The following is a 13,323-nucleotide window of genomic DNA, read 5'->3' on the forward strand; positions in this document are numbered from 1 at the left end:
AATTCTGAAGTCATGTCCTCTTGTTTGAATCTTCCCAATTCTCAAAAGGAAAAGCTTGTCCACATCAACTCTGTCTATCCCTCTCATCATTTTAAAGACCCCTATCAAGTCCCCCCTTAACCTTCTGCGCTCCAGAGAATAAAGACCTAACTTATTCAACCTATTTCTGTAACTTAGTTGTTGAAACCCAGGCAACATTCTAGTAAATCTCCTCTGTACTCTCTCTATTTTGTGGACATCCTTCCTATAATTGGGCGACCAAAATTGTACACCATACTCCACATTTGGTCTCGCCAATGCCTTGTACAATTTTAACATTAAATCCCAGCTTCTATACTCAATGCTCTGATTTATAAAGGCTACCATACCAAAAGCTTTCTTTACCACCCTATCTATATGAGATTCCACCTTCAAGGAACTATGCACGGTTATACCCAGATCCCTCTGTTCAACTGTATTCTTCAATTCCCTACCATTTACCATGTACGTCCTATTTTGATTTGTCCTGCCAAGGTGTAGCACCTCACATTTATCAGCATTAAACTCCATCTGCCATCTTTCAGCCCATTTTTCCAAATGGCCTAAATCACTCTGTAGACTTTGGAAATCCTCTTCATTATCCACAACACCCCCTATCTTGGTATCATCTGCATATTTACTAATCCAATGTACCACACCTTCATCCGCATAATTGATGTACATGACAAACAACAAAGGACCTAACACAGATCCCCGAGGCACCCCACTAGTCACCGGCCTCCAACCCGATAAACAGCCATCCACCATTACCCTCTGGCTTCTCCCATTCAGCCACCGTTGAATCCATCTTGCTATTCCTGCATTTATTCCCACAGATGAACCTTCTTAACCAACCTTCCATGAGGAACCTTGTCAAAGGCCTTACTAAAGTCCATATAGACAACATCCACTGCTTTAACCTCATCAATTTCCCTAGTAACCTCTCCAAAAAATTCAAGAAGATTAGTGAAACATGACCTTCCAGGCACAAATCCGTGTTGACTGTTCCTAATCAGACCCTGTTTATCTAGATGCTTATGTGTATTATCTCTAAGTATATTTTCGATTAATTTGCCCACCACTGAAGTCAAACTTACAGGTCTATAATTGCTAGGTTTACTCTTAGAACCCTTTTTAAACAATGGAACAACATGCGCAGTACGCCAATCCTCGGGGACTATTCCCGTTTCTAATGACATTTGAAATATTTCTGTCATAGCCCCGGCTATTTCTACACTAACTTCCCTCAATGTCCTAGGGAATATCCTGTCAGGACCTGGAGACTTATCCACTTTTATATTTTTCAAAAGTGTCAGTACTTCTTTTACTTTGAACCTCATAGTATTCTTGCCATACAGGGAGTACAGACCCTGTACAACTGCAGTAGAACATCTCTGTTCCTATACTCAACTACTCTTGTTATGAAGGCCAAAACTGCACACAATACTACAGGTGTGGTCTCACCATGGCCCTGTCCCTCTGCAGAAGGACCCCTTTGCTCCTATACTCCTCTTTTTATGAAGGCTACCTTGGCTTTCTTCACTGCCTGCTGTACCTGCATGCTTACTTTCATAGACTGATGAACAAGGACCCCCCAGATACGATTCTGTTTCACGCAAGTGACTCCTACAGTGACAGTTACGAATGACACATAAAACATTAATAATTAATAATAAAACATTATTGATATGGGTTCAATTCAGGAAATGTTTTGGGTCGCGTTACTTTTCTCTACTGGCCCTATTGCATCAAACCACCTTTTTAAAACACCAACTCAGGACCCTGGATTTAAAGAATGGCATAGGTAGGGTATTGTGCCCCTCAAGAACCTGTTTATGGGAAACACTGTAATTTGAACAATTAAGCAACAAATTAAATCTTCCAAAGTCAGATTTTTTCCTGCTAACAAGAAATTAGAGAAACATAGACAATAGGTGCAGGAGTAAGGCCATTCGGCCCTTCGAGCCTACACCGCCATTCAATATGATCATGTTTGATTATCCAACTCAGTATCCTGTACCTGCCTTCTCCCTGATACCCCCTGATCCCTTTAGCCGCAAGGGCCGGACACATCTAACTCCCTCTTAAATATAGCCAATGAACTGTGGCCTCAACTACCTTCTGTGGCAGGCAGAGAATTCAAGTCAAGCCAAGTCAAGTCAAGTCAAGTTTATTTGTCACATACACATACGATATGTGCAGTGAAATGAAAGTGGCAATGCTCGCGGACTTTTGAGCAAAAGACAAACAACAAAACAACCAAACAAATTATAAACACAATCGTAACACACATATTCTTTTACATAATAAATAATGGAAGGAAAAACGTTCAGTAGAGTTAGTCCTTGGTGAGATAGGCGTTTACAGTCCTAATTGCCTCTGGGAAGAAACTCCTTCTCATCCTCTCCGTTCTCGCCGCATGGCACGGAGGCGTTTGCCTGACCGTAGCAGCTGGAACAGTCCGTTGCAGGGGTGGAAGGGGTCTCCCATGATTTTATTTGCTCTGGAGTTGCACCTCCTGTTGTATGGTTCCTGCAGGGGGGCGAGTGAACTTCCCATAGTGCGTTCGGCCGAACGCACTATTCACTGCAGAGCCTTCTTGTCCTTGGCAGAGCATTTCCCAAACCAGATGGTAATGTTCCCGGACAAGATGCTTTCCACCGCCGCTGCGTTGAAGCACTGGAGGATCCTCGGAGACACTCTGAATGTCCTTAATTGCCCGAGGTGGTAAAGGCGCTGCCTTGCCATACTCACGAGTGCGGAGGCGTGTGATGCCCATGTCATATCCTCGGAGATGTGGACTCCCAGATATTTAAATCAGTTCACCCTAGCCACAGGATCTCAATTTATCCTCAATGGAGTGTACGTCCTCGGATGATGTGCCCTCCTAAAGTCCATGATCAGCTCCTTCGTTTTTTTGATGTTCAAGAGGAGGCTGTTATCCTGGCACCAGAGTGCTAGATCAGCCACCTCCTCCCGGTAGGCCTTCTCGTCGTTGTCTGAGATCAGGCCCACCACCACAGTGTCATCAGCAAACTTAATTATTGAGTTGGAGCTGAACCTAGCCACACAGTCATGTGTGTACAGGGAGTACAATAGGGGGCTGAGAACGCAACCCTGGGGCGATCCTGTGCTCAGGATGAGGGACTTCGATGTATTCCCTCCCATCTTGAATACCTGGGGCCTGGCGGTGAGAAAGACCAGGACCCAGGCACACAGGGAGGTGTTGATCCCCAATTCCATTAGCTTCCCGGCCAGTCTGGTGGGGACTATCGTGTTGAAGGCTGAACTGTAGTCTATGAACAGCATCCTCACGTAGCCCCCCTTCTGTCTGTCCAGATAGGAGAGAGCGGTGTGCAATAACTGGGAGACCGCATCGTCCGTGGACATGTGCGGACGATATGCGAACTGTAACGGGTCCATGTTCCAAGGGAGGAAGGCGCAGATGTGTTTGTTCACCAGCTCCTCAAAGCATTTCATGACTACCGAGGTAAGGGCCACCGGACGGTAGTCATTCAGACAAGCTGGGGAGGCATTTTTTGGTACAGGTACTATGGTGGATGTTTTGAAGCAGGCAGGGACCACGGACTTGTCTAGGGAGAGGTTGAATAATGTAATGAGCACTGGAGCTAGCTGCGTAGCACAGGACTTGAGTACTCGCCCCGAGATGCCATCGGGGCCTGCAGCTTTTCTCGTGTTCACCCGTGTCAGAGCCCTCCTCACGTCGTGCTCGGACAGCGAGAATGTGTGCACATTCCTCCCTTCATCTTCGGTAGCCAGCCCGCTGGCGGTATTGTCGATAGTCGGCAGACCTGCATAAAAGGAGTTCAGGTCCTCCACAGTTTCACCACTTTCTGTGTGGGAAAAAATGTTTTTCTCATCTCAGTCCCTCTTATCCTTAAATTGTGACCCCTAGTTCTGGACTTCCCCAACATCGGGAACAATCTTCCTGCATCTAGCCTGTCCAACCCCTTAAGAATTTTGTAAGTTTCTATAAGATTCCCCCTCAATCTTCTATATTCTAGCGAGTACAAGCCGAGTCTATCCAGTCTTTCTTCACATGGAAATCCTGCCATCCCAGGAATCAGTCTGGTGAACCTTCTCTGTACTCCCTCTATGGCAAGGATGTCTTTCCTCAGATTGGGAGACCATATGATGCCCTGACAGTTGGTGTGCACCTGATGCAAGAAATGAGGTTCACACGGAAGTGGGAATAGGGAAGGGGTGAGCCCAGAGAGTAGACATCTACAGGGACAACATCGTCAGTGGGCGGATGCAGGAATTGTTTGGTAAATTAACACACTTTCTGGAAACATATGATTTGAGTTGCCAAAAAAGTTAAGTCAGATTATCAGTGTCCAGAATAAGATTGTGCGCAGAAATGAGTCTTTGACACGTTTTCGAATTGATCTACACTAATCCAATTTCTGAGCCTGTCGCCTACTATCCATTTACTGTTCGAATGGACATCCATGTGCTCCTACAATGTTGTGACAGAGTACCTGCCTCCAACACCACCTCAGACAGTGTGTCCCAGACTATAGCCATCAATGCTGCAAGATTCATCCTGAAGGATCATCCTCTAAACCCCATGGTCTCTGCATTGAATCGATGCCCCCAGGTGTTAACCACCTCTACTATGGAGAGAACTATATTCTCCATTGACCCTACTGTTCTAATAGTATTCTGTACCTCTATTAGATCACTGCATGTCTGGCCCAGCTTCAAGGACGATGACTTAAATCACTCCACTCTCCTGATACTTGAAATATTCATTCCAAGCGCAGCCTTGCGAATAGCAGCACCGTAGACCCGGGTTCGATCCTGACTCTGGGTGCTGTCTGTACGGAGTTTGTACGGAGTCGTCACCTGCGTGGGTTTTCTCCGAGACCTTCGGTTTCCTCCCACACTCCAAAGTACATGGATGTAGGTTAATTAACTTGGTAAATGTAAAATTGGTCCATGGCAGTTCTAGGATAGTGTTAATGTGCGGGGATCGCTGGTACATGCGGACCCAGTGGGCCGGGAGGGCCTGTTTCCGTGCTGTATCTCTAACTAAACTTTTACAAAATGGTAACAAGGCCTCCCTGCACTTGCATTCTGTGCTGCAGCTGATGTCAAGAATGCTAAATGCCAGCTTCGTGTGTGCTGCTGACTTTAGGGATCTGAGTGTTTCTCAGTGGTCTCTAGACCCTTGCAATTCATGGTGAATATGCTGGCTTTATTTATCCCTCCAACACGTGTCAACTTGCCCTTATCAGAATTAAATTTGAAATGGAATTTCTCCACCTAACATGCTGACTAATCATCTACGTATACTGGTAGAAAAGTGATCATAATTTTGGCAGATAAATGAAAGGCCAAAATCAGGAATACTTGGAACACAATTATCAGATTATCTCAAAGTAATAAGCAAACACATTTTACATTGCTTATCTGGAGATATCATAGCACCAGATTCAGGGGCAGCTTCTTCCACGCTCTTATCGAATTAGTGAACGAACCGCTCAGAAGCTGGGGATATATTCCTGTTCTCCCAATTTCCCTTTTTACCTATTTACATCTACCCTATCAAGGACAATGGACTTACTCTAGGGAACTGATGCACTGCAATGCTGTGAACTACATTCTGTTCTCCGTATCTCTACCTTTGTTCCATCTGTTCTTGAGTTTCAACTGATTGTATGTGTGTGTAGTGTATCTGATCTGTGTGGATTACATGCAAAACCAGGCTTTTCACAGTACTTCGGTACATGTGACGTTAATGCACGTACAGTTAAAATTAATGAATGAATGACTGAGCAGTTGGTGCAGGGGTCGCAGATTCAGATATTTGGACAATTTGGATTTTTTCAGGGATAGAAGTGGTTGAACTGGACGGAGACTATCATCCTGGTGGTCAGTTTTGAATGGGCTGCAAAGGAGGGTTTATGCTGATTGTCTGGGGGGCAGAATCCAAAGTTGTATTCAGACAGTTTGAACTGAGATGTCGGTGGAAGAGCACTTTGGGACCAATGACGACAATTGAATTAGCGTTGAAATCCTGTGGAAAAAGGACAGTTCTGGCCTTCAATGTAAAATTCGAAATTGAATGGTGGAAGTCCACCTTTGTCAATAGGAGAATAAAACAGTCATGTGTGAGTAAGTAGTTATGGGTAAGGAGGTCTGAAATACGATTTTAAAATATTAAAGAAAAAAAAAAGGGTAACTGGGAGTGAAAGGGTATCTCCAAGTTTGTGGAGAGCTGGGCAGGAGATGGGCAAGGTCTTCATTTGTATTTACCATGAAGAAAGATTTGATGTCTTGAGTGCAGTTGTATTACTGTCGAGGTGGTGCTGGATGTCATTAACTGTATGAAGATTAGTACATTTCTGCGGACTGTGATTAGATGTATCTAAGGCCAATGTTGAAAGTCAGTGAATAAATTGCAGACATTGGGGATAGTCAGCATGGTTTTGTCTTTAGAGGTCGTCTTTCACACATTTGATGCTCACGTTTTAAGATGTAACTGAGAAGGTTGATGAGCTCGAGTCTATACAGATTTCAACCAAAACGATTCTGTGTTAGGTTACATCGTACGTGGAGATGCCTAACTGGAATTGGCTGGATGGCTGGAAGCAGAGTGATTGTGGAAGGTTGCTTTACGGACTGGAGGCCTGTGAATGGTGCCATTTGGGGTCCATTTTGGACCCACTACTGTCTCATCTGTAGAAATGAATTCAGTGTGGTTTGTGGTCAAACCAGGATGGGGCCTTCATGTTGAACGGAAACGCCTTGGGAGAGTATCCAGTACACGTACTTAATTCAAAAAAAAAATGGCATCACGGATGGACAGTGGTGAAGGTGGCTTTAGGCACGCTGGCCTTCATCATTCGGGAAATTCAATATAGACGTTGGAACATAGGTTACAGTTGTACAAGACATTGGCTGCACGTGTAATCCGTTCAGTTTAGTCACCCGAATTCAGAAAAGGTGGCATTAAGATGGAAGGTTGTGCAGAGAAGATGTATGCGGATGTTTCCAATACCTGAGGCATGAGCTATAGGAATAGATTGGGCAAGCTAGAACTTTATTCTTTGTTGTGCAGGTGACATTATTATTTCTTCATCTCTTTGCTCTGCCCAAAATTGTTGGCCTTCCAGATCAGTGGAAATGTTGAAGAGGGAATGTTGGCCCATTCAGGTTGCAGGACTACAGGAGAGGAGGGACTTGGCCGGAGGCCACTGAGAACAAAGGTGGGACCAGGCAGATGTCCACTGAAACCAAAGTGACCCAGTGAGGTTACCGCCGACAAAGGTGGGATCCGGCAGAGGGCCACCAAGAAGCAGAGGGACCCTGGGGAGTTCGCCAATAACAAAAGTGGAACCATCAACAAAGGGGGCCCAGCGGAGGGGGGAGTTTGTGGCCACGTGCAGCAGCAGGCCTGGATTGCAGATACAACTGATTAACACAGCAACTCTTGTGTGCTGCCTAGTTGAGGTCTGCTGTATGATTTTACCCTTCTGTGTGCACAACAAAGCATTTCACTGTACCTCTGTACATGAGTTTTGAGTATAAGAGCAGGGAGGTTCTACTGCAGTTGTACAGGGTTTTGGTGAGACCACACCTGGAGTATTGCGTACAGCTTTGGTCTCTTAATCTGAGGAAGGACATTTTTGCCACAGAGGTAGTACAGAGAAGGTTCACCAGACTGATTCCTGGGATGTCAGGACTTTCATATGAAGAAAGACTGGATAGACTCAGTTTGTACTCGCTAGAATTTAGAAGATTGAGGGGGGATCTTACGTAAGGTCACCGGGTCATAGGGCTCGACGCACGGAGCCGCTAAATCCAACTGGAGGACATCCGTCACTTCCGGTATATGTTATTAATGCTAAAAACGCGTACTTTCCTACCTGTTAAAAACCGCCAAAATGTTGAATTGTTACACTGAAAATAATAGTGGGAGTCGGAGTAAGTATGAGAGACATGTACCCAACTTCAGAATTCCAAACGTGAAGCGAAATGAAGGTATAGAGAAGCGAGAACTGAAGGGACAACAGCAGCTAAAGTGCTTGGTAAACATTGAAAATATTGGGAATTATCACGTTTCACAATTACAAAAGCGAGGAGAAATGACGGTAGATAGAAACGAGAGCTGAAGGTACAACAAGAGCCAGTGTGCTTGGCGAACATTGGCCGTTTGCTCACTGCATTTCATCAACAGTAAGGCATTATTCGTGTTTTTTCTTGATTCCTTTGGTATCTAAAAATACTCAGAAGTGATAAATCTGCCTGTAAATTTTTCTTCAGCTGCGTTTTCATTTTGCATGTAAAAACCCACGAGAACCATGGTCGATTTAAAGAAATGAGAGGCAGATTTATCACTTCTGAAACTTTTTAGATGCCAAAGGAATCAAGAAAAAACACAAATAATGCTTTAGTGTTGATGAAATGCAGTGAGCAAACGGCCAATGTTCGCCAATCACTCTGTCTGTTGTCCCTTCAGCTCTCACTTCTATCTACCGTCATTTCTCCTCAGTTTTGGAATTGTGAAGTCGGCTAAATGTCTCTCACGCTCATCCAGATTTCCATCATTATTTACAGCGCAGTTTTAACGGGCCCGCTACGCTGGAAACAATGGTAAATGCCAACCTGCAGTTCATCGCGTGTCCTCCACTTGGCGTAGTGTAGCAACAGTACGGGTCATGGGTCATGGGTCATGGGTCGTGACCCCACTGCCGTGAAACCTCCCTGTAGGATCTTTGCTTAAAGCTGTTAAAAATGCTGTAAATAGAAATAAAGAGAGAATTATAAAACATAAGGATTTTTAATTTTATTTTTAAAGCATTTTTTTAATTACTTGTCCAATGTAAATGAAAGTTAAACAATGAAAATAACGGCAAAGTTTTAAAACAAAAGTAATTCCCTCTTCAACTGGATTAATGGAGAGAATATAACAAACGGGGAAATGTGTTCATTTGGCGGCGAGAATAACGGAGAACTCTCCATAACAAGAATTATTCAAATATAAATAAATATTGAAACAATAGTCGACGTTTACCTTTTGAAAAAAGTGTGAATCGAAATTATCAAAAGATTTTCGAAACAAATGAAAAATAAAAAACCGGCATTACCCAAAAATAGAACAAACGTTGAAATTCAAAACTTCGCTGTCGAGAGAAACGGTTTGGGGAACCTTTTGAAAAAATTGAAAGGAAACGAAAAAATTGAAAATTGAATCGAAAAAAAAAGATTTTCGAAACAAATGAAAAAAAAAAAAAAATCCCTCGTCAAATCCAGCGTTTAGATGGAACGTTCAGGGTCTCCCCTCGTCACATTGTGTGGGGATTTGTGGTTTCCAATCAAACTTCGCTCTGTCGAGAAAAACTCCGAATTCGGTTTTCAAATGTGTTTGGGGAAAAAATTCACATGTTGGGAACATAAACGGGTTCTGGAACGGGTTTTGTGTGGGGGGAATGGTGTGGTTCAGGGTCTCCCTCGTCACATGTGTGGGGGATTATGTGGTTCAGTGTCTCCCTCGTCACATGTGTGGGGGATTATGTGGTTCAGTGTCCCCCTAGTCACATGTGTGGGGGATTATGTGGTTCAGGGTCTCCCCTCGTCACATGTGTGGGGGATTATGTGGTTCAGGGTCTCCCTCGTCACATGTGTGGGGGATTATGTGGTTCAGTGTCTCCCCTCGTCACATGTGTGGGGGATTATGTGGTTCAGTGTCTCCCTCGTCACATGTGTGGGGGGGATTATGTGGTTCAGGGTCCCCCTCGTCACATGTGTGGGGGATTATGTGGTTCAGTGTCCCCCTCGTCACATGTGTGGGGGATTATGTGGTTCAGTGTCCCCCTCGTCACATGTGTGGGGGATTATGTGGTTCAGTGTCCCCCCTAGTCACATGTGTGGGGGATTATGTCCCCCTAGTCACATGTGTGGGGGATTATGTGGTTCAGTGTCCCCTCGTCACATGTGTGGGGGATTATGTGGTTCAGGGGTCACATGTGTGGGGGATTATGTGGTTCAGTGTCTCCCTAGTCACATGTGTGGGGGATTATGTGGTTCAGTGTCCCCCTAGTCACATGTGTGGGGGATTATGTGGTTCAGTGTCCCCCTAGTCACATGTGTGGGGGATTATGTGGTTCAGTGTCCCCCTCGTCACATGTGTGGGGGATTATGTGGTTCAGTGTCCCCCTAGTGTGTGGGGGATTATGTGGTTCAGTGTCCCCCTAGTCACATGTGTGGGGGATTATGTGGTTCAGTGTCCCCCTAGTCACATGTGTGGGGGATTATGTGGTCAGTGTCCCCCTCGTCACATGTGTGGGGGATTATGTGGTTCAGTGTCCCCCTCGTCACATGTGTGGGGGATTATGTGGTTCAGTGTCCCCCCAGTCACATGTGTGGGGGATTATGTGGTTCAGTGTCCCCCTAGTCACATGTGTGGGGGATTATGTGGTTCAGTGTCCCCCTAGTCACATGTGTGGGGGATTATGTGGTTCAGTGTCCCCCTCGTCACATGTGTGGGGGATTAGTGTCCCCCTCGTCACATGTGTGGGGGATTATGTGGTTCAGTGTCCCCCTCGTCACATGTGTGGGGGATTATGTGGTTCAGTGTCCCCCTCGTCACATGTGTGGGGGATTATGTGGTTCAGTGTCCCCCTCGTCACATGTGTGGGGGATTATGTGGTTCAGTGTCCCCCCAGTCACATGTGTGGGGGATTATGTGGTTCAGTGTCCCCCTAGTCACATGTGTGGGGGATTATGTGGTTCAGTGTCCCCCTAGTCACATGTGTGGGGGATTATGTGGTTCAGTGTCCCCCTAGTCACATGTGTGGGGGATTATGTGGTTCAGTGTCCCCCTAGTCACATGTGTGTGGGGATTATGTGGTTCAGTGTCCCCCTAGTCACATGTGTGGGGGATTATGTGGTTCAGTGTCCCCCTAGTCACATGTGTGGGGGATTATGTGGTCCAGTGTCCCCCTAGTCACATGTGTGGGGGATTATGTGGTTCAGTGTCCCCCTCGTCACATGTGTGGGGGATTATGTGGTTCAGTGTCCCCCTAGTCACATGTGTGGGGGATTGTGTGGTTCAGTGTCCCCCTCGTCACATGTGTGGGGGGATTATGTGGTTCAGTGTCCCCCTAGTCACATGTGTGGGGGATTATGTGGTTCAGTGTCCCCCCTAGTCACATGTGTGGGGGATTATGTGGTTCAGTGTCCCCCCTAGTCACATGTGTGGGGGATTATGTGGTTCAGTGTCCCCCTAGTCACATGTGTGGGGGATTATGTGGTTCAGTGTCCCCCTAGTCACATGTGTGGGGGATTATGTGGTTCAGTGTCCCCCTAGTCACATGTGTGGGGGATTATGTGGTTCAGTGTCCCCCTAGTCACATGTGTGGGGGATTATGTGGTTCAGTGTCCCCCTCGTCACATGTGTGGGGGATTATGTGGGGGTTCAGTGTCCCCCTAGTCACATGTGTGGGGGATTATGTGGTTCAGTGTCCCCCCTAGTCACATGTGTGGGGGATTATGTGGTTCAGTGTCCCCCTAGTCACATGTGTGGGGGATTATGTGGTTCAGTGTCCCCCTCGTCACATGTGTGGGGGATTATGTGGTTCAGTGTCCCCCTAGTCACATGTGTGGGGGATTATGTGGTTCAGTGTCCCCCTAGTCACATGTGTGGGGGATTATGTGGTTCAGTGTCCCCCTAGTCACATGTGTGGGGGATTATGTGGTTCAGTGTCCCCCTAGTCACATGTGTGGGGGATTATGTGGTTCAGTGTCCCCCTAGTCACATGTGTGGGGGATTATGTGGTTCAGTGTCCCCCTAGTCACATGTGTGGGGGATTATGTGGTTCAGTGTCCCCCTAGTCACATGTGTGGGGGATTATGTGGTTCAGTGTCCCCCTAGTCACATGTGTGGGGGATTATGTGGTTCAGTGTCCCCCTAGTCACACATGTGTGGGGGATTATGTGGTTCAGTGTCCCCCTAGTCACATGTGTGGGGGATTATGTGGTTCAGTGTCCCCCTAGTCACATGTGTGGGGGATTATGTGGTTCAGTGTCCCCCCTAGTCACAATGTGTGGGGGATTGTGTGGTTCAGTGTCCCCCTAGTCACATGTGTGGGGGATTATGTGGTTCAGTGTCCCCCCTAGTCACATGTGTGGGGGATTATGTGGTTCAGTGTCCCCCTAGTCACATGTGTGGGGGATTATGTGGTTCAGTGTCCCCCCTAGTCACATGTGTGGGGGATTGTGTGGTTCAGTGTCCCCCCTAGTCACATGTGTGGGGGATTGTGTGGTTCAGTGTCCCCCTAGTCACATGTGTGGGGGATTGTGTGGTTCAGTGTCCCCCTAGTCACAGGTTGTAGATCAGTGAATGCTCCTTTAACACAGTAACCTCACCACTACTAACCGCTCCCCAATATCTTCAGTATAACTATAGCCTCCCCACGTCTCTCTCTCTCTAGCTCCAGTGACAGACCACGGACAGCTAGGGCACTGTGTGTGTTTTATACCAGTATCTATAATAAAACATGTAGTGAAGACATAACGTGTTTGGAAGTATTTACTTGGTGTCTGAAGTGGGATCACTCACCTCCTTGAGTATGCCCGTGGCCACCATGTGGCGCAGAGTCGCCTCCACGCTGTCCTTCATGGCAAAGGAGACACGGTGAGCCGGGCGAATTACCGGATTGACCTCCGGGTCCACAGCGATCTTGTATTTGCAGGGTAACTTCCCCAACACATCATCAAAACGATCGGGGTACTCGATCATGGGGTCCATGGGTCTGCACCAGGTGGATACCGCGGTGGAAGGAAACCAAACCGAGGTCCTGGCACGCACGAGCGCCCAACAGAGTAACATTCTCAGAGTCTAGCAGGAGGAAACTGAGGGGCCGAGAGGTCTGCAGAACTGTGCAGATAAGGGTTGTTTTTCCCACTGGTGTGAGCACTCCTCCCCCATAGGCATGAAGACGGGAGTCATCGGGAATAACTTTCTCACCGGATCTTATCTGCTCGAAGAGGCTCCTTGACATAACATTGGCGAAAGCTCCAGAGTCGACCTTCGCAGTAAAGGTCGACCCATTCACGGTAACACGTACAGAGGGATCCTTTATCAAAGCAGGTGCACCCAAGAGCGAAAAAATAGACGATTCATCATGGGAGGAGCCGTTATCTGAATCAAGGAGTTCGTCTGAATGGTGCTGGGAACCAAGAGCGCTATCAGTCTCAGCAAGGTTGTTTAGGCTCCTCCGTGGAGCAGGGTCCGGCCTGCCAATGGAACGACATGCTGCAGAAAAGTGATTGAGC

At 46.6% G+C, this 13,323-nt stretch overlaps 1 long non-coding RNA gene across 1 annotated transcript; it reads right to left on the reverse strand.

The window, feature by feature from the left end:
• Nucleotides 1–7,685: 7,685 nt before the first annotated feature.
• LOC129715921 (uncharacterized) lies at nt 7,686–9,122 on the reverse strand. The gene is made up of 2 exons (XR_008726568.1): nt 9,062–9,122; nt 7,686–8,784 (listed from the first exon to the last, which is right to left on the reverse strand). It is a non-coding gene; the product is annotated as an uncharacterized LOC129715921 (long non-coding RNA).
• Nucleotides 9,123–13,323: the final 4,201 nt, after the last annotated feature.

Source organism: Leucoraja erinacea, unplaced genomic scaffold (genome assembly GCF_028641065.1).
Source record: "Leucoraja erinacea ecotype New England unplaced genomic scaffold, Leri_hhj_1 Leri_1517S, whole genome shotgun sequence".
NCBI classification, from domain to species: domain Eukaryota; kingdom Metazoa; phylum Chordata; class Chondrichthyes; order Rajiformes; family Rajidae; genus Leucoraja; species Leucoraja erinaceus.